The 22,359-nt window shown below is 38.6% G+C and overlaps 1 protein-coding gene across 1 annotated transcript in view; it reads left to right on the forward strand.

Annotated features, from left to right (window-relative positions):
* The first annotated feature begins 363 nt into the window (after positions 1–363).
* The window catches only part of slitrk6 (SLIT and NTRK-like family, member 6), a 39,240-nt gene continuing 17,244 nt past the window's right edge, over positions 364–22,359 (forward strand). Inside the window, exon 1 of the mRNA XM_088331326.1 lies at positions 364–504. The gene's annotated coding sequence lies outside the window, so the exon portion shown is untranslated. The remainder of the gene's footprint in view (positions 505–22,359) is intronic.

Below are 22,359 nucleotides of genomic sequence, written 5' to 3' on the forward strand. Positions count from 1 at the left end.
TGACCTAACTCTCTGTATTGCACCTCCACCGTATGCAAATTAGGAAACAGAGCCAAGGCGTCGCGTAGTTGGGAACGCTTAACAACATACAGCGCTGCGGGATCAAAACGTTACGGACCACACCTTTCTTATTATGGTGTGTTCTTAGGTAGAAAGGAGGAAAAAAATCACCTCATCATTTTCATCAAACGACGCTGCACTTTTATTTTGTTGTTTAATTACATTAGGCTGGGAACTCCAACTCCAACAATTCCGGGAAAGGTTTATGAAGGTGTCTGTCTTCGTCACGTTATCAGAGGAGAGAAAACATATTTATTGTTTTTTATCCCAAACGCGTGACGACGTGTAAGTGACCCCCCAAATCCGGGCAAGCGGAGACTTGACTCAGGGAAGAAGTTCATCCTCTTCCCCGCTGAGAAACTCGCTTCGCTTCAGTTCTCCACACTGATGGACTTTGCGCGGAGTCATTTGGAATAACTTCATTTCACGCCGCTTTTTTCCTTGGTAAGTACTCATTGTCATTTTAATTTTTTTTTTATTTATTGTTGGATGCCCGCGACACAACACGTCTTAATTATTTTAAAACGCCAAATATCACTCAAGAAACAGAAAGCATTCGCCGTTTTGATTACGTGTTCACTGGTTAAACAGATAGATAAACATTTACTTAATTAAATACTCTATGTGTTAACAATGCCCAGCTGATTTCAAAGAACCGTTTTTCTTTATTTTTCACTGCACTTATCTGCTTTTTTCTTACGTTTAGCAAAGCTGTTCGGGGTGGAACACATGGAAGAAATGAGGGTTTTTAAAGTTTCTATTTTTTTAGTGTAGCATTACAATGGTGAAAGTAAGAACAAAGCATGCTCCAAGTAGAGTATTCTGTCTCCCTATCTATTTAATACAATAGTAACTAACTAAGTAGAACTTGACATCTAAATTTGGTTGCACCTTTATGTGTGTGACACACCATACACACTAGAGAATCTCTTGTGTATTTAAAACATATCTTAAAGTTTGGGTGTATGTTTTTACACAAGGGTTTAGCATATTTTTGCAAGGATTGGTCAGTCAAAAAAGATCACAAACCATTGGATACAACTGGAATCAAACCCAGGTCACTGCGATGATATAGATGCCATTTAAAACGCCATTTGCTTTTTTTCTCAACATAACACACCTTTTTAGTCACAGTACCAGAGACGAATGTTAAATGGAGAAAACAGAAAGTTGCATAAAATATAAAACTAAACGCAAAACACGCACAATGAGGGAAAAAACTCCTTGGTGAAATGGAATTTAAAGACAATTAAATAAATACATTGTGGATTTTATATTGGTATTTGTTCATAGTTTATGTTGTCAGTAAGTGAACATATTTCGCTTATAATGCTTAGAAGTATTGAATAGAATTTATTGTAATTGTAACATGTAAAATGCACAATAATATTAATGTTCATCTTTGGTACTGTTAACAAAAATGTTGTGATGATGAAACAAAATTGACTGCCTTTTCCTATGCCATCTTTATCATGGGGGGTTAGTGCTCTCACTACCACAATTCAGGTATGATTCTTGTTGCATCCAACCACAAAGTTTGAGCTGAGAAAAAGTGAAACTTTTTTTCTACAAATTTTCAATAAAAGAATCGGGATGTACGACACTACTTTAAATTTGTCAGCGCTGCGTTTTATAGAAGTGTTAGGTTTACACAATGCAATTTACTTTAGCCCTTTGTTGCATGCTCAGGTTGACTTACCCAGAAGCAAACCCTTTTTGAAGTATTGCTGTCAAAGAATCCAATTGTATTTATCCAAAACAACAGAGTTCACCTGCCCTCCAAAGTATTCATTTTACCTCCATCCGTCCATTATTTGCACCGCTTATCATCAGTAGGGTCGGGGGGGTACTGGAGCCCACCCCAGCTATCTTTGGGCTGTGGGCAGGGGAACTGGTTGCCAGCCAGTGCAGGGCACACAGAGCCATACAACTCACTCACTCATTCACACCTAGAGACAATTTGGACTGGCCAATTAACTTGTCATGCATGTTTTTGCAATATGAGAGGAAACCGTAGTGCCCGGAGGAAACTCACGCAAGCACGGGGAAAACATGCAAACTCCACACAGGAAGGTTTGATCCCATGACATCAGATCTGTGCCGCACATGCGCTAACCTCTGAGCTGCATTAATAATACCTATTCTTCTCATTTTCCTTCATTGTGAGGCAATGGTACAGCATGGTCAGTGTGTAGCAGTTTGTATGTTGAGTTTCTTCTCTTCTTGCATGGGCTTTCGCTGAGTCCTTTTTCTTTTTTTTACAGCCACTTTCTAAAAACAGGCAAAGCAGACACATCGATGTTTTCAGGAATGAGCTTGAATGTAAATGGATGTTTGTATAAATTTGTATGAGCTTTCTTGACGTTTTGTTGGGGTCTGAGTCCATGCAGCTGACCGAAAAACCCAATGAGGTCATAACTGGAAGACTTGTAGTCGTTGTGGTTTTAAGTAGACTTCAATTAATCAAATATCAGTTGATCCGTCCCATGAGCCTTTTTTTACAGGAGTTCTTACTGCCATCTACTGGATAAGTGGTTACAAATAATAAAATAACAATGATATGTATGAATTGGGGCGGAGGCTGGGTGGTAAGCGCGAGCCCCAGGATGCAGAGGTCTGGGTTCAAGTCTAGCTACTGCAGCCTCCCCGTGCGCAGTTTTCATGTTCTCCCCGTGCTTGCGTGGGTTTCCTCCGGGCACTCCGGTTTCCTCCCACATTCCAACAACATGTATGTCAGGTTAATTGGCTGGTCCAAATTGTCCCAAAATGGGTGCCTTGGGACTGGCTGGCAAGTTCAGGGTGTCCCCAGCCCACCGCCTGAATATAGCTGGGGTGGTCTCCAGCCCCCCGCGGCCCTACTGAGGGTAAGCGGTGCAGATAATGGATCTATGGAAGAATTAGGGCGCCGCAGCAGCTGAATGTTAAACGCGCCCACAGAATAGACCTGAGATCATTGGTTAAAATCTAGCTTCCAGCCTTCCCGTGTGGAGTTTGCATGTTCTCCCAATGCTTCAAAAAACATGTATGTCAGTTTAATTGATCGGTTCAAATTATCCCTAAGTGTGAATGAGTGTGTTTGTTGTCTGTGTGCGCTACGACTGCTTGGCCACCAGTTCAGGGTGTCCCCTGCCCACTGCCCGATGATGGCTGCGATGAGCTCCAGCACCCCCGCAACTCCACTAAGCATAAGCGGCCCGGATAATGGAAGGATGTAGAAAAATCAAAACAAAATGACAAGTAAAAGTACTGAAAATATGAGTACATTTACACAAAAATTCTGTCCGGTTCACTTTTTTTTCTGCAACAAAATTTTTGACAATCTAAATTTAAATTTTTTTCTAAATTCTGGATGTCCCAAAATCACTTGAAAGGGACTCTACCAACCTAAATCCCCAAATAGTTGCCTCCTTCGGCCGGCAATGTTTTTGTTAGGCCTTGTGTTAGGATGTGCTCGACAAAAAGGTAAAAGGTAGGCAACTATCATAGAGAGGCAACTGAATCAATATATCTTGCCAAATCTACATTTTCCTGGAGTATAATTTTGCACTAAATCTTCTTCTTCAGTCTTCTTCTTCTTATAGTTTACAAAAAAGGAAAAACATATATTACATTAAAAAACAACAACAACAAAAAAAAACAGGCCAAGCTGTGTGGCATCAAGAGCGCCTGCGATGCGGAAACCCCATAAAAAAATACCCCCGTAACCTCAATCCCCGCTAAACCAACTACACCACTCATTTTGTGGCTGTGATACCACTAACATTCCAGAACCCAATAGTTGCCCCCCAGTGATTTGGGATCTAATATCAGTCTTGTTACACGCCGCTGCCCTTCAATACCAAGGGTCAGCTCATCTTTAGAGCAGGATGACACTTTACATCGAAAAACAACGGCAACCAGATGTTGAATGTGCTGTATGTGAGTCAGATCATTAGGCTTCTCCTGCTACTGGTAACAATAGCAGCCAGTACTATTTTGAGTTGAGTAAGAAAACCTCTACTCAAACAAACAAATGGCCTGTAGAGGGATGGGAACAACCAAGCTGAACTTGCCCAAGACACACCACAGGAAGTGGTCAACAACAACCTTTATGTACTTTATCTCTTCCATTCATCCATTATCTGCACCATTTACCCTAAGTAGGGTCGCAGGGGGTGCAGGGGACACTAAACTGGTTGCCACCCAGTAGCAGGGCACACAGAGACAGACAACCATTCCACTCGCTCATTTACACCTAGGGACAATCTGGACCAGCCAATTAACCTGACATGCATATTTTTGGAATGTGGGAGGGAACCGGAGAATCATGCAAACTCCGCATCAGAAGGATTCGATCCCATGACCTCAGAAATGTGCCTTTGACGCGTTGACCACTCAGCCGCCATAAAATATCTATTTTTTAAAAGGTAATGTAGTGTGAGTTATAACTGCAGGTATTCTCTCAATTTTTTTCTACATTCCTCTTTCTTGAAACTAAAAAGGCTTCCAGATGGGTTATAGAATACAGTCTCACAACTATGTTCATCTGTCAGTCCATTATCCTGTCCCCCTAGGATTCTGAAGCCCTTCTATCAGATTGTTGAGATATAAAAAGACCTGATATTGCGTGCACGTGTTATGAAAGTTATGATAACAGTTCTAGGTTATACTTGCCATTTTTTCGCGAGGGGACACTTCTTGCTGCACATTTTTAGTTTTTGTAATCAAACTGGGCAATAATCTATAATTAGTTTTGAGTTCATGCTGAAAAAAATAAATTAATTCAAACCAACCATCCCTATATGGAATATCCACTATTGCTAAGGTTTAAAATAGAGAACATTTGAGGGCATCATAATAACTCTTCTTTTCGGCCCTGATATGGGTTATTTTTTCTTTTAGGTTGTTGCCCAAAAGGAGACATTCATTCTTTATTTTTTTTTATTTTAGATTTTTTTATTTTGTGGCAGTAAGGCATTTGATTAATACAATTTATAACTATGTTCTTAGCTTTTTAAGATTGTTACTTATTTTCAAATGAGTTTATTAGCAAATAAAATCTGACACTAACTGATGTAATAGCTCAATAATTTGATATATGTACTTACAGCGTTATTGTTACAGTGTTAATGTTACTGTTTACCTGACTTGTTAACCTGACTGCCCATTTTGCACATATGGTTAGCTACTCCTCTTGCACTATCGGCACTATGGTAAAATACTATACGTAGCCATAATACAATACAACTTTTACTTATATCTGTACATTCAAGGAAACTGTGCGGGTCAGATGTATCGACATTTCGTTCTGTATACACGTGTACTAGAATGACAATAAAGTAGATCTGAATCTGAATCTGAATCTGAATATTTGAACTAACAAAATACCATGTTATTATTATTATTTTTTTAATTAATCCTTTCCTGCTATCTGAAACACATTTTTTGCTATACCTCTATCGCAGAGAACATTTCTATGGTCATTAAAATCACATAATTTATTTGAATATTAAAAAAATGTAAGTGATTCAGCTTTTTATATTGTATGAACAGAAGTCTTGTCAAATTTAAAAGGACAATGTTTAATATTTAACGACCAGATGTGTCTTTATTAAGTAGTGCATCCGAAAACGAGTGCTAGAAAGGCACAATGACGAATGCAAACTAATAAAATAAGACACAATGTCCTTTCAAACACTCATATCTGTATGGCACTGCACTCTCTTCCTCTCTCACTCTGTCTCGGTTTGTTTCTCCTAGCAAGAGAGGGAGCAGGGGAGATTTGACTTTCAAGTATTAAGAAGTGGAAAAGTTGGTGTAAAGCGCTGATTGGCAAAATTGCTGGAAAGTTGCGGTGACTGGTTAAAATTGCATCACCGCAGTTCAAGGGGATTAGCTGAAGTTTGCGTTAAAGTGGCAAATGGCAAAATAATGAACATACTGTATATATCTAATAAGTGTATAGGGTAGTTGACACTCAACATGAGGAGATAAGGCTTCAATTAATTTTGAACTTGCAGTGGAACTATAGAGGACTGTACAAGAAACCTTCACAATGCCAAATTCCATGTCTGTTCTAAAAACCTTCCGCTGAAGCATCCATCCATTATATGCACCGTTTATTCTCAGTAGGGTCACGAGTGTGCTGGAGCCAATCCCAGTTCGGGCAGTGGGCAGGGGACACCTTGAACTGGTTGCCAGCCAGTTGTAGGGCACACAGAGACCGACAACTCACTCGCTCATTTACACCAACGGACAATTCGGATCAGACAAGTAACCTCACATGCATTTTTTTTAATATGGGGGGAAACCGTAGTAAATACACGCAAGCATGGGGAGAACATGCAAACTCCACACAGTAAGGTTCGATCTCATGACCTCAGAACTGTGCCGCCGTGCTGCCACTTCCCCTGAACCTTTTCTTTTTATTAAATCTTCTACTTTAAAAAACATATCCGCCCTAAAGGGTGTGGATAACAAATTACAGTAATAGTATTGGCCAATAGTAGCAATGACGTAAATATTGCAAAATAACAAACTGGCATCCTATGCAATCTCCTTTGCAGGTGGCCATTACTAAAAACACAACAAATTCGATCAATATTTTTGAGTGCCCTCTTGTGGCTGCCTGCTTAACTTTAACGGCATTCCATTATTTGTCCAGGGTAATTAACCAACCTACAGAAGTGGCTTCAGGACATACAGACAGGACTGGCAAATCTTTTGAAAAATAGTGATTTGACTCTTGTAAAAGGTGGTAATTGCTCTCGAACAGAGGCGGCGAACAAGTTGGACGCAAAGAGCCGACATTTTTAACTGTGCGAGTTAAAGAGCCACATCACGCACTGACCTGCCATGACAGACAGACACACACAAACAGACTCAATCGAAAACATTATTTCCCATAACACACTCCTTACGCTACAAGTATTGTTCTTGTGTTGATTTCAGGGAAAGTGTTCACCCTCAATACACACACAAAAAAACAAACTAAACATGAAACAAGGCAATGAGCCACAGTATATAGAAAATATGATGAGATAAAGACCCCCTTTATTATTGGCCAAGAGCCGCATGCGGCTCTAGTGCCGCGTGTTCACCACCCCTGCTCTAGAATGTCACTTTCACTCATTTACACATGTAACATGTAGCGTTTAGGGAGTTCAATAAATTGACTTACATATGTTTTGGAGAGAAAGTGAAACTTTGGTGTCTCCACAAAACCTTTATTTTAGTTTTTAAAATGACACATTGTAATATTTGCAACCAAAACAGAGTGCTACAAAGCACAAGGAATAAGACAAACCACAGAGACTCAAAGTGGCCAAACCAAAAAGGAGTGTTACCGAGCACAAGGAAAAAGACAAACTACTTCCCGGGGTACCCATAGCAGTAATATGGCTGACAATCATGTCAGGTGAGCTGCATGTGAAAAGAAATAAGACACAAACAAGAAAAAGAAGAAGAGAAAACATGAAAAAATAAGGAAGTAATAAAAAGAGAAAACAAAAAGGAAAAATGGAACCGAGAGTGAAAAAAATGAACTAAAAGAAACCAGCAAGAAATATAGGACATTAAAATAACCAATGAGAATAGGAAAAAATAATAGAAGATGAAACTAAACAAAATATTTATTGGGGATGAGGTTACTCGTAGCAGCAAGAAGGCTCGTGTTATTCATAAAACATACAATTTCTTGACCTACTAGTATTTTTACAAATGCTTGTGTATCTGATAAATCAAATATTTTTCCTTATTATTTTAATCAATATCTAATTAAAAAATAAAAATCACCACTGGGAGGCACTACATAATACACAATGCCCCTTTAAGGTTTGACTTTATTTAAAGATTAACCAAAGAAGGCAGGCATCCCCATATGTTTATTTTGGTAGAAATAATGCCGTCGAGATGAAAACAAATCTCCTGAATGTGTAGCATGGCAAAAGAAACTGTGAATTTCCCCTGCTTGTTGAACGTATTATTAAATCAGGATTGCTCTAACACGTTCGAGGGCAAAGTCGTGGTGTTGACCCCTGTAGGGTGAGCCACATCACTTCCATTACCACGGATGAAAAAGGGACCCTCACTTCTTCAGTAATTGGCTCCCGGGATCACTGCACGGCGCTCTTGCATGCGACGCTGAGAGTGCGCACGTGTGCATAAAAAAGGCACATAAATGCACTCACATTTCTGCACAGTCAAGCAATCGAGGGGAGGAGGAAGAGAGGGCGTCTGTGTGTGTTTGAGTGCCTGAAATGAAACCGCGGCTGGCAGCCTGCAACAAGTAACGCTGTCTTTGACTCCTTTTTCGCTTGCGCCCGCGAGCAAAAGCGGTCCGACTTGATGTAATAGCGGCCACACGCGACTGTTGTCTTTTGACCTCCGAGGGACTCGAAGGATGACTGCGCTTTAAGGCAGGCCGTGTTTTACTGCGACACATGCCTGCAAAAGCGTCGGACTCTGATGAGAGAAATAGATGGCGTGGGGAAAAAAAGACAAATGGAAAAACTGGTTTGTGAGGTTTCAGCGCTCTGGGCGGCAAAATGGATGGTTGAATTCACAAAACAACATTTTCATTTATATTCCATTTATTTCACCCTGCAGTAGAAGAAGCAAGGAGGTTCTGAGAAATTGTATTTGTGGTGTTTACTGAAGTTGATGAGCCTTTTGTTGCAGGCTGTGAATGTATGCTACTAAAAAGGAGCATACTGGAGATTGATGGGATTTCTGTAGATACTAAAACACGATTAAAGCAAGATTGCCTTGTTTGCACTGCATCTTGTGTCCGCACAATTGGGAGAAGTGTTTATTACCGTTAATGCATACAACCTTGAGTTGTTTGAGCTTTTAACACATTACAAGACCATCAAAGAACAGTTATTGTTTTTTTTTTTTTGTTCAATTTTCATTCAGATTGTCTTTTTTGCCATAAGTTAACATTGAATGAGCAATACTTTTTGTTGTTGCTGACTAAATTGAAGGATATTAAAGGAATTTGGAACTCTTTTACCGGCGCCTGTCATCTCTAGTGTTTGTCATCATTGCAGCTTCTGGCGAGCGTCTTAATGTTGCGCATGAATTTCCTAGACATGTTTGAACAATCTCTTCCTTTTTCATCGTTCTTGGGGTTTGGGTTGGTGTTTGGGCTGTACTTAAATAGGGCCTCTTCTTTACCATTTGTATTCTACAGTATCAAATCGGGGAAAAAAAACACCTGTGACGATCATGAAATCATTCTCCACCACTCCCCGTACCCCCATTTCTCATTTTTCCTGTTTTCTGCTCTGTACAGCTTTGCTAGAAAATAGAAATGAAAGCAGCAAGGTATGATGGAAAAAAAGAAAAGGATAGGGGCTCTTTGCGTATTTAAGACATACTTGACAAAGAATTCAGATTCAGATTCAGATCTACTTTATTGTCATTCTAGTACACGTGTATACAGAACAAAATGTCGATACATCTGACCCGCAGTTTCCTCGAATGTACAGATATAAGTAAAAGTTGTATTGTATTATGGCTACGTATAGTATTTTACCATAGTGCCGATAGCACATTTAACTTTCAACATTTTTAAGGACACTGGTGTATCCCACTTTAAAACGGTCAGGAACCCGCATGGGGGGTAATTAACACAAGTGTAGAAACACAGGATAGGACAACACACAGAGGTTTTTTTATTCAGCAGGGTTCGGTACACAGGAAGTCAGGTTGCGGTGCAACAATCGTGATCCATGATGCAGGCAATGTGTCGCTGTTCCAAGGAGTCCAAAAAGCAAATATGACGGTCCAAGAGTTCATCAGGCAGTACTAGTGATCCTAAAATGCAGGCAAGGGTTCGGTACGCTGGAATAACAAGAGGCAGAGACGATTGCTCGGGATGTGACATGTAAGAGAACAAACCAGCACAAAACCAAAGGGACAGAATCTTTAAATAGTGACGAGGGAGGGTCATGATAGGTGGGATATCAAGTTTAAGACCGGAGCTGTGAAGAGGGATATTGAACCTAGAAGTGAGTGAGTGACTAAATAAGGTAAGGTCCAAACGGATAGGAGAGCTCTGAGAGAGAGAATGATAGGGAACCTGAGGGCAGGAGTGTGATATAATCTCTTTAAGGTAGTTGGAGGCCAGCTGAGTGTGGACATTCAGTCCATTCATGCAATGTCCAAATGGCCTAACGAATCATTTAAACGGCTGTGCATCATTGACAAGATAATTAGTTCTAAATCTATGTATTTTAGACAGTTTTTTTTGTTTTAGTGAGTCAGATATACAACATGGTTATGTGTTGTCCGTTAAACCTGAAGCGTTTTTTCTAATTTGATGTGTTTACTTGGTGATTATGAAGCATGATTCATGGAAGTAAACACCGTTTTTCTTTTTTTCTATGTTTGTAATCATATACCATAAAAACAGACTTTGCAGGTCAGGAAATGTTTTTTTTCTGAAAAAGATATTGTGTAATACTATGCGCCTCCTGTTGGTAATAAGAACTTCATTCATTTTATTTATTTTCAAGCACATGTAGGTCAAGAAATTTGTATTTATTTTGCACAAAATGAGGCTCACTGTAAGGAAGCTGTCATGATCGTCCGCAAACTTGCTGCTAATGTTACCCACAAAAAACTAAATCATTGTGAAAGGCCAGCCAAAAAATGTGAAGAAAAAAAATCAGTTTTTTGGTCAGTTTGTGACCATAGTTTGTATTCTTCCTTGTACTTTGTATCACTTGCCTTCAGTTACACTACACAATACAGCAACATGTAGTGGCCAAGACTACTTTTGGCTCTATTAATTGTTGTTTTCAATATGTGGCATTGACCCCAAAGTATTTCGTGGATGTTAAATTTTTTTAATCCTCCAAAAAGGTACAGATAATTTCATATGATGAACTGTTCAGTAGAGACATTACATATTACTAATTAACTATTGGGCTAAATATCAATTTTGCAAAATAACTTTACTTTTGAAGCCCTTTTAATGTTCTTTCATTGCAGCAATTTGGGGGGATTACAAATTATCTCGATTAAAATGAATACAATTAATGTGTGTATGTATATATATATATATATATATATATATATATATATATATATATATATATATATATATATATATATATATATATATATATATATATATATATTTATATATATATATATATTTATATATATAAAAATGTAAAGTGATTAGATGATTAACAAAATATTCTTGCCAAACCTATTTAATCTCATTGAGAATGTATGTCATCACTATTTAGAAAGATGCTTAATATTCTCAAATACTGCGGGCAAGTGCTGCTTCATTTCTGAAAGCTTTGTGAACTGCATGAGGCAGAAAAAAAACACATATTTATAGACAGAATCATAAGACAATCATTGCCAATACCCTGTGGACTTTTCCAGTTTCTGTATTTGCTGTGAAGAATTGAGCAATACAAGTACCTAAGAACAGAAGTAGCCCAAAGGAATTGAATATCTGTTATGTAGAATACTGGAATGTAATGATTTTTTTTTACTAACTATTGAGATCTTTGTGCTTTATTTATTTTTCCACAGTTAGGGAAAGTACCATAATGTTTCAAAGAACGATGTAATTCCCACTTTCAGTCTTATGCCACACTTTTAAGTTTGTAATTGATCCTTCCTTCCAAAATTCAATCTATCTGGGAACTTTAACAAATAAAGTGTACTCTCTCAACATTGCCGCTGTCAAGCTCAATAAATCACCTTGAAAGCAGGTGCAGTAGCTGGTTAGTGAGGGTGAAGCTCATGAATAAATGTATGTATATTTTGGAGATAAGTCAAACTAAGCAAATTTCAATTTGTGCCCACCATGAATCCTAGACTACAAGACGCTACTTTTTTGCTACATTTGAAACACTGTGGCTTTAAATATGGTGCGGTTTGTTTCCTTTTTTTTCCCACAAGGTTTTTGGTGGCGATGTTAATCTCTTGCCAGGCCCTTTCTGCTGGTTGCCTCGGCTGGAGTCAAGCAGCTGGCTTAGAACTGGTGTGGACCAGAAAAGCAAAACACATGTTATATCTTTCTGTGTAAATACTTAAGAAGACGGCTGGCATACAAATATGCATACAAAACACTGTGATGACATCTTAAAACTTTTATTCGGGAAAAAATAATCAATGTTTTTGCCAACATTATTCAAATAATACATACCATATTATACATACATACACAATAGGAAATTGACAGTAGTACTTTATACAATACTCACAACATACTCGTGATACAGAGATCCCTCCGTTTTTTGCGATCAATGGGGACCAGAACCCCAGCGCCCCCAAAGTGAAACTCTGCGAAGTAGCATTGCACCTTTCGTAAAAGACCCCAAGCCTTATTTTACCTAAATATGACGAAATTACCAACTGAGAGTTTACAACTAACAATGTAACAATTCTAGAACTACAAATGATACCACACAACACATTTTAGCAGTTGAATAATAGGTTTTATTGTCATTGTACAAAAGTAAACCAAAAATGGAGGGCTTCTCCTTTTCAGTGTAAGAAAGTAATTTAAAGAGCGGCTGGCTAGCTGTGCGCTATTATCGGGTGTTCTCGGATAGAGTCAGAACTCTTGATGGTTAATTAAAAAAGCATCCCGAATGTAGCTTTAGGTCACCCGTTTCATTGGCCACAGCACTTGCCTTCCCTGGACACTGCCCAGTCACTTCTGGAACCCAATAATAATCCACGGAGCACCCGCTGGTGTTCACCATATCTTGCGCTCTTCTGACTTTTGTCATGGTCTGATTTAATGATTTAATATATTTTCAATGTGACGAGCTGCGTGAGGCCAGCTGGCACTATGCTGTTTGTATTGGGAGGCAACCACTCTTGCGCACGCCTGCTGTTTTACAAACAGCATACAACAAACTAGCACAGTCGCGCACATAGTCCCACCCATAACCCATAACCCACACAGTGCAAAATATAATGATATCAATGGCAATAAAGTTGAAATCAATTCAATTTAAAATCTGCGAAGTAGTGAAACAGCAATAACCAAAGCGCGAAGTAACGAGCGGTCTCTGTATTTAGACTTTTTGAACTACACATCAAGTCCAATTTTACATTCAAATTAAACGGTAGTGGACGTCATCATTCAAAAATGCCACACTTGTCCTTCCGTATCATTGCAAGGTCAGGCTACTAAAGTTTCCTTAACGCGGAATGATGGCAAGCGAATAAAATTAGGTCCATTAAAGCAGCAACATCCAATGACAATAAAACAGAAAGACACATCTGTGTGACACAGCCCACATTCTTTGTTTTTTTAGAGAAATAGTAATTATTTGCTTGCTTTTGTAATCCCTATCTTATCAGAAAACATTTTACATATGCAATTTAGTAAGGGAGAGGAAATCGGCGCAACTACCATCTCCCCAACACGCAACTCCCCTCTTCCTCCTACCCAATAGCTTTGCCCCAAATGGCTGTCCATAAGGTAAGATAAAAGCATACGATGGAGAAAATAAAAAGGCACAAAGAATTCTTTGAACTGTGTTGGGTATTTTTAACACATACGGTACTTAATAGGGAAAATATTCAACTTTCATCTTTTTTTAGCATATGTCAAACAATGCACCCCGACTCCAAGCCTACGGCTTTAAATCCTGCGAGGCTATTCTAAAGACATATTTGAATTTTGTTCTCAATTTTCTGTGAGAATCTGATGCGCTCTGTAGCCCAAACTTTCGGTAAATTTTGTGATTAGTATTTATCCCGGAAATTTTTGTTTGATGTTTTTAGCTAAAATCAAGTTTTGCATTTTGCTGTCTTTTGCTGTTCATAATCACTGTGTGCAACACTGCGTGATGATAATTGTGATGATATGCTAACAACTCTGCCTTGTCTGAATGCAGATTCGTGTATTGACTTGATTTTCTGCAAAAGTGAGATGACAAGGATACAAATAACACCGTAGCACATGGGGTAGTTTGTGCACAAGGCGTACAAAATAAATAGAGAACAAGGGTGCAATGCCGACAGTCAGATCACATGCTTTACCCCTTTTTCGACAGAACAATCAGCAGTTGTGTGTTGCAAAAGGTCTGTTCTTAGGCAGTATTTTGCTTTGCTCTTTAGGCAAAATTTAACAGAGGAATGTGTTTGTACTTGTCGAAATAGTCCAACAAAAATGAGAAGTAAAATGTAGTGTTGGGAACAATTTAACTTGGTGTCTTTGCAAACATGCATGAGGGAAGCTTTCACTGGGCTCTGGCGGAAGCGCAAATTAAATTGCCCGGATTGTAAAGTGATGCATATTTGAATGGTGAAAGTGGAACAAGAAAGACTCATACTGGAAGGTACTTACTCTGATACTCACTTGCAACTTTGATCTCCTTGGGAATACAAAGAATATTAACCCATTCAATGCTAGACGTTTCCTAAATTAGGAGTGCCGGTGCCAGCTCATCTTTGAAGGCCTACAGAAAATCTAGTTTTGGAGCTATAAAAGCATGGGACATTTTTCCATTGTGTAGTAGACAACAGTTGAACATTGCTAAATTTCTTCATGATACTGGTTTCCAAGAACACGTCTGAGAAAAGAGCTTTTTGTGAAAGGATGCATTTCAAGCAGAACTGTTCTTTTGTTTTATTTTCTGGCATTTGTGATCCTAAAAATTATTTCCATAGACACAAGGGCACTTTGCTTTCTAACAGAACATCTTATTGCAAAAACACTGAACGTATGCATGCATTTTGCAAGAACTTCCCACTGACTTGATTACATGATTTCAGTCACCATGCCGATCGTGTTCCCATGGGAGACTGCATTCTTGCAGACGTACACAAATTGTCACCCCCCTGACTAGATGATGATGGGATTAGCTTATTTTTTCTGAAAGTCACATTTGTTAGAAAATCAAATAAAACGCTAATAGCTCTCCTAAACCTTTTACAGGAAATACGTTAGAATTTAACACAACAAACATGACTAACAGTGCAGGAAATAAAATAAAGCTTAGCAGCATTTCATATAAAGGTACCGTAAATTCCGGACTATAAGCCGCTACTTTTTTCCAAACTTTCAACCCTGCGGCTTATTCAGTGATGCGGCCAATTTATGTAATTTTTCTAACGTTCGCCAGCGGCACTCGAGTACAAAAGGTAAGATTTAGACTGCAACTTCTTAGTTTGTGCACAAATTAATTTAGCGTAGACATATCCTCATCATGCAAATTGCAAAAAGAGAGGGACATGACGGGAACTTTCAAGTTAAACACAATCGAGCAGTCCGATATAGAGGGACACAGACCTACCGCACGTAAACTTTACTTTGCGAGCGTGATGCTAGTGTGTTTTTGATTAAGGGAGCGTGGGACGACATGTATATGATAAAATCTCTATCCCAAGGAAGACGATTTTGATCACGTCAGTTATAAGGAGGAAGATGATGACGGTTAACCGTGCTTACTACAAGAAAGGTATGTTTTCTTAACAGAGCTGTCTAGTGTGTTGCGAGCGTGTTACTAGTAACGTTTTGCTACCCTTCACAGGCACGGTTTGGGATGAAAGTTATAATATTATTAATAAAGGTTTGAAAACTCTCGGTGTACCGTCTTTCTTTGTAAATATGTGTAACCATGTATAATATGTATTTGCAACTGTATATTTTTGTCATGTATTTATTTTAGAAACTTATTCTGATATGTTTTGTACGGGCAAATGAGAAAGAAGGGGCGGGGCAAACGCGGGCTGACGGGAAGTGGAGTAAAGGTGAGACGTATTTGTGGACGCGGCTGACAATAGTGGATATATATTTTTCCCACCCTTACCTTTGGAAATATACACTTTTTTCCTTGGATTACTTTCAACGGGCACCCGGACTCTGCAGGTCTGCATTAAATCTTAAGTATCTGTATCATTTTCCGTTTACTTTGCCGGCTGTGTTTTTTGGACTTTATCGGGTATGGGTTAATTTCGTGTTTGTATTGCATATTTTCAATGTGGGCGCATGCGGCTAATATACAGGTGCGGCTTGTGTATGTACAAAATCGGTTTTCCTCCCGAAATGTGGTGGGTACGGCTTATAATCAGGTGCGCTCTATAGTCCGGAATTTACGGTACATAAAATCTTAACCCCATAACAATCTGACTGTTCAGAATGTTGGTAAACAAAAGTCGCGTCTTCACGATGTCGTCAATCATTGAAACACTTCCTCCCAAATTGGAAAGCTTAAACTCTTGGGATTCGTCCCTATCAGTGTGAAACAAGATCCAAAAACTATAAAGCCATTATAACTCACCCACACGTCTTGTAATATTACACTCATGAAACAATTCCCCGCAAACATGGTCTAATTATATTCACGAGAGTCCAGTGAATCCAACCGTGTAAAATATTAACTCCAAAACTAACGATAATGCCGACAGATAAATTAAAAAAAAAAAAAAAAAAATCCTGGTTAGTTTTATGATCATTGTTATAATCTGTCTGTTAGGGTTTAAAACACCTCTTTAAAAATAAACAGACATGACAAATTCAGCTTCAAAATTCTTAGCCAATAGTGACTGATATGATTTGACACATTGGTAAGCCAATGAAATTCCCAACGTAATTGTATGCAAATGTTCGATCTGTATTGAGATCAAAGCCATAATTGAATGCAATTTGGATGCAATTTTACGTGTGAGTATTACGCGTGAGTGTGCACAATCATGGATTAACTTTTAGAAAGAGAAGTAAAACATTTACAACTCTTTCACAACATCTAAATTTGACCAAAGTAAAATAGACAAATGCAAAGCTTTTAGGGCTGTGAACTGGTAGTCTGTGAACTGACAAAATACTTATATATAATGTATTGGTTTTTTTAAACAAGATTGCCTTACTTATCTTTTAATTGTTAATTGGTCTCCCCCTTTTCATTATTTTTTTTTTCCTTTTATTTTTTTTTAATGTACTTTTTGTTCTTTTTCTTAATTTTTTTCTCTCATCTATATTTTCTTAGTTTCCCTCGTCTTTCTTTGTTAATTTATTTCTGTCTTGCTCCTTGTATGATTTGGAGCTTTTATTTTTGGTCGGACTTCACACTACAGCAACATCTAGTGGTCAAATATTAAACACTGTCCGTTTAAGGTGTAGTTTGGTTGAAAAGGTAGAATTGTGTCCCGAAACTGATACAAATGGATCTACAATAATGGCATGGTACAACAGTGATTAAAATTTGGAATTATCTGTTTGGGAAGTGGAAAATACATTAAGAAAATCACTTTGTACCATCAGCATGTGATATTGCTGCAAGCGTAAACACAACAGACAAAAAACAGCGGAAAATTTTATTTTCAAAGTTGTTGATGATGGGTATGTGTCATTTATACAGATGGGTGGTATTAGTTCTGTCTTTTGAGTGGTAACACTTATCCAAGCTTTCACTACTCTACTCCATTACTATAAGGGATATTGTGTCTCATTTAGCGCCTGTTATTCGTAAAAAAACAAAAACAAACTTAAATCATTGAAAAACCATATTGATTTAAATACAATTAAAAAATACGTGATCTTTCATATAAGCATGCATTGTTTTAAATATACTTACCGTCACTGACGTTAAAGGGACTGCGTCAAATGTAGTGCCTCCTAGTGGTACAATAATACTTTCAACCGGTAAAAAAAATAAACATTGATATGAATACTGGGCAAAAATACATGAACTGTGATACCAATGATAATTCTTATAAAAAAAAAAAAAAAAAAACCTTGAGAAATTTGTATTTCTTTTTCATAATGGAATACCTTCTTGCATTGGCGCCATGTACTTCCGCCATCTTGGCCCATTTCGTACCAGACAGCACAGTACCATCTAGTGGTAAAATAATTAGAACTTGTGGCTTGAACCCAATGCTAAAATGACAATTAATGACAAAAGAGCATACCATTGATCAAATTAATTTTCCATGAGACAGGGTCCTTACTGATGAAAGATTTCTCATGCAATAATGGCCTTACCAACATGCAGTAATGCAACTATCGCAAACATTTTTGTTGAGAGTCTTTCTGCCTCCCTTGCATAAGACAAAAAAAATATAATAATCAGTAGTGCCATCTTCACAATAACGCCCAGCTTGAGAAGTTTGGATTTATCATACATACAATGAGGCTCACCAAGAAGGACCTAACATGATTGTCCACCATCTTGCTGCGAAGGGTACCCCCAACATTTTTTTTAACAGCTGGTCAAAAAAATTGAAAACAAATGATGCTTTAACCATTCTTATTCAACATCTAGTGGTCAAATATTAAAAAGTAGCGCTTTAAGGTTTCTAGCGTTGGCCTAAAAAATACATTTCTATTAGGCCTGTAGTCTGATAGCAACACCAATAGTTGGCAATAATGGACAAAACAACAACAACAAAAAACAATTGACAATCATTCTGCAGATAAAACAGCTTGTAAACCAGGTAATTAAAAGATAACATTGTTCCTGTAGCTTTTTTTTTACCGCACAATTTTCAAGAATATGTAACTTTCAAGTGCAGAATACATCAAGTATGTTTCTGCCACATTCACCTTGAAAGAAACATATAATATAACTTCATAAGTAGAAGTACCACTGTATTTAGTTCATTCTGGGAGTAGCTTTGTAACCTGAAAACTTAGTAAGTAGAGACACATTTGTCATGTAATCCGTTCCAAACCCCGCAACAGTACAGTAGGATATTTGTTTTAATAAATCATGAAAGAGCATCAAAACATGGAACAAATACATGTTAGAATGAGATTACCGCACAATAAACATAAACTGAGAGTCATCTAAAGTAAAAAACAAAACCAAACAAACAATATCAAGCATATTACACACATATTATCACATCATGGCGGCGCCCCTGTTCGGCTGCGGCTGCATCGGCTCGCAACAGTTTTTTACACGTCGGCCATAAGACCCAGTCTTCGACTCAGTTTTGACGGCGCACAAAGTCGGCTCGAACTGCAGATTAAGATACGATCGCAGTTTTTTTTTTGCTGGATATGCGATCATCCAGACATCAAGCGCTCGGTGCTACGACCACTCGGGAGTGTTTATTAGCCACGGACTGCTATGTCAACAAGACCTAGCGGCCTACAAAGCAGCGAAGCAGAGTGGCAAGACAGCGGCGTGACCGCCGGACGAGGAAGCGAGGTTGTCGGGCCGTGCTAACAGCTAGGCTAAAGGCTAAACGCCTCTCTCATCCATTCTCCAACGTTCGCTCTCTGGACAAAAAACTGGACCATTTAACAACTGGAAGTGGCATCGAACCGCGAGATGACGAACTGCTGCGCTAAAATTCTGACGAAGACATGGTTAATCTTATCTATCCCGGCTGACGTTCAAAGTAACTATGCGGGTCAGATGTATCGACATTTCGTTCTGTATACACGTGTATACGAATGACAATAAAGTAAATCTGAAATCTGAATATTATGGAAATATTTATTTACCTTTTTGCCTCGTGTTTCTTGAAAAACTGATCCAGTGATGTCTGCTTTTGCCGTTTTTCGACAATCCGTTGGAAATGCGCGAGGCAGACATCATAATGATCAATAGTTTGACTTGTCAACACTTTTTCCTGGTGATTTCTTTCCACAAATTATGAGACTTAATGGAATTTTGCTAAAATGTCTTTATTTGGCTGATATAAAGTTAGCTACCTCTCTTCCTCCTTGAGTGACAGCAAACACCAGCCTATCACAGCTGCACACAGAGTCACGTTCACCCATTTGCTTAGTGCTGTCTGCTACAGAACACAATGCAACATGCATTGATATCAACCTCCAACACGGAGAGCATGCTGGGATACACGCTGGGAGTGGCTAATGGCAGCGCATACTTTACTGTATTTTTTACCTGTCCTGAAACACCGTTTGTAACTAGAGCATATAGTTTCCTGTTCGGGTACTTCTTAACCTGAAACTTTCGTTTATAATAGATAGATAAATTTATAAGTAAAGGTACAACTGAAATTAAATTCTGTTTTTAAAGGGACATTTTGTATTATCTAGTGCAGGGGTCGCCAACATTTTGAAGTTTTTATTACTTATTAGTGCAAAGGTCTACTAGTTTTATTTGCATTTCTGAAATAACACATTGTTAATATGTTGTTACTGTGTTAGTATAAAGTCAAAACTAGGTTGTAATTATTAGAGGTTGGAATAGAGTCAGTGAACCACTAAACCTCACACCAGTTTTCAACAAATGAATAAATAAATGGTCTTTATTTTCATTATTTAATGGTACAACAGAATCTGAGGGCTTCTTTTTTCAGTGCAAGAAGAGATGAAGAGAGCGGCCAGCTATCTGAACTCTGCATGCTAGCATCGCAGATCCTTGGGTTTAGCCAGGTGTCTTTGACAATCAAAAAAACAGTCATTTGGTTTAATGACATGGTGCTCATGAGCTTTACGTTGGAGACTCTTGAAATTAGTACCTCCTAGGAGTATAAATGACTTAATTCATAAAAAAACAAAAACAAAAAAACATGATTAAAAACCCATATGAACTTAAAAACAGAAAAAAAATCATGAAATGTCATTTATATGTGATTTTGTTTTGTAGGTAAAGACATTTGCATTAATTTTACATATCATCAGAATCACTTGTTAGGAGCCTACTTGATTGTCCGCCCTCTTGCTGCTCTGTGTACCTACACAACTCAAAAACCTTGTCAAAGGCTAGTCTGAAAAATTAGAATTAAAATAGGACAGTTTGTTCACTTTGAGTCACTGTAAGTTTTAATCGTCTTTGTGCCTTCTAGCACTCATTTCCCGTTCCAAAATAAAGCAACAACGAGAATATTACAGTGTCCCTTAAACTCATAGGTCTGTTTTGCTTACTCCCGAAATGCTTAACTTTAATCCTAATCCCAAGAATCGTTTCAGGGGGGAAGGTACACTCCTCCAGTAGATAAGGTTTTTGCATTTTTGATGAAGAAGCAGTTTATGAAATCCTCATCTTCACTGCCGTACCCGTCTGACTGAGATGAATAGAGCATGCAAAGGCCGAGCACTCTGTGTCTTTTCTGGTTTTCAGTAGTACACTTAATTGGTCCACCTCCTTTGCACAACAGTTATCCCTCACTATATTGCGGTTTACCTTTTGCGGTTTTGATTTAATTTCCTTTATTGCCATTGATATCAACGCATGGTGCATTGTGTTCTGTAGCAGACAGCACACAGCAAATACTATTATGGGGGCAAATTGAAAAGGGCTTTGGGTGAGCGTGACGGCATGTGTGTGCGACTGTGATAAGATAGTGTATGCTGTCAGTCAAACAGCCAGTGTGCGCGGCCGCAAAAAACAATGTCTACCTCGCAAAATAAATTGTGAAGCTACAGCTAGATGAGCTTGTGTTTTAGCGGCTTTTTACATTGAAAATAACTTAATTAAATCAGACTGGGAAAAGTCAGAGGAGCGCCAAGAAATTCTGATCACCAGCGGGTGCTCTATGGATTGTTATTGGGTCCAAGAGGAGGTTGAGGTGGCATCAGAAGGGAAGGCAAAAGCGATGTCTGCTGGTCCGGCCTACCGCGGCTAGGCTACGTAAAAACTCTCACAAACTACCCCCATGGAACTGATCACCTGGAGCTACTGCTCGTTGGAAACCGCTATATTCGTTGCATTTGTATTTTACTTTTATCAAAGAGACCTGGTACAATTCGAGGATATTGGCTGCACATCACTTTCCAACACTGAAAGGAGAAGTCAAGTCATGCTTATTTGTGTAGCCCTTAATCACAAAGAGTCGCAGGGCTACACAGATCAGACTATTTTAAACTGCAGACCATTATGACACCGTCCCCTGATCTAAAACCTGCATGAGGGCAAATGATACAGATATTCTCAACATAAAATATAGGTTATTCATATGCTATAGAATAGAAGTGTGTTTTAAGCTTAGATTTAAACATTTCGACTGAGGTTGCAGATTGAATCTCAGGTGGAAGAGCATTCCACAGCACCGGGGCCCGAATGGAGAACGCTCTCGAACCTGCGGATCTCTTCTTGGCTCTTGGTATCACGAGTAGACCAGCATTTTCAGAGCGAAGGCTCCGGACTGGAACATAGGGGGAGATTATATCTGAAAGACATGAGGGAGCAAGTCCACGGATGATTTCGTATACTACCAACAGAACCTTAAAATCACATCTTAAGCTAACAGGGAGCCAATGCAGGTTAGCTAAAATCGGGGTAATGTGATCAAACTTTCTTGTCTTAGTTAAAAGCCTCGCTGCAGCATTTTGTACTAGCTGAAGGCTCTTGATGTTGGACTTCGGGAGACCGGAGAGTAGTGCATTACAGTAATCGAGACGGGAGG

This window comes from Urocampus carinirostris, chromosome 3, assembly GCF_059441175.1.
Source record: "Urocampus carinirostris isolate Australia breed hairy pipefish chromosome 3, RoL_Ucar_1.0, whole genome shotgun sequence".
In the NCBI taxonomy this organism is placed as follows: Eukaryota; Metazoa; Chordata; class Actinopteri; order Syngnathiformes; family Syngnathidae; genus Urocampus; species Urocampus carinirostris.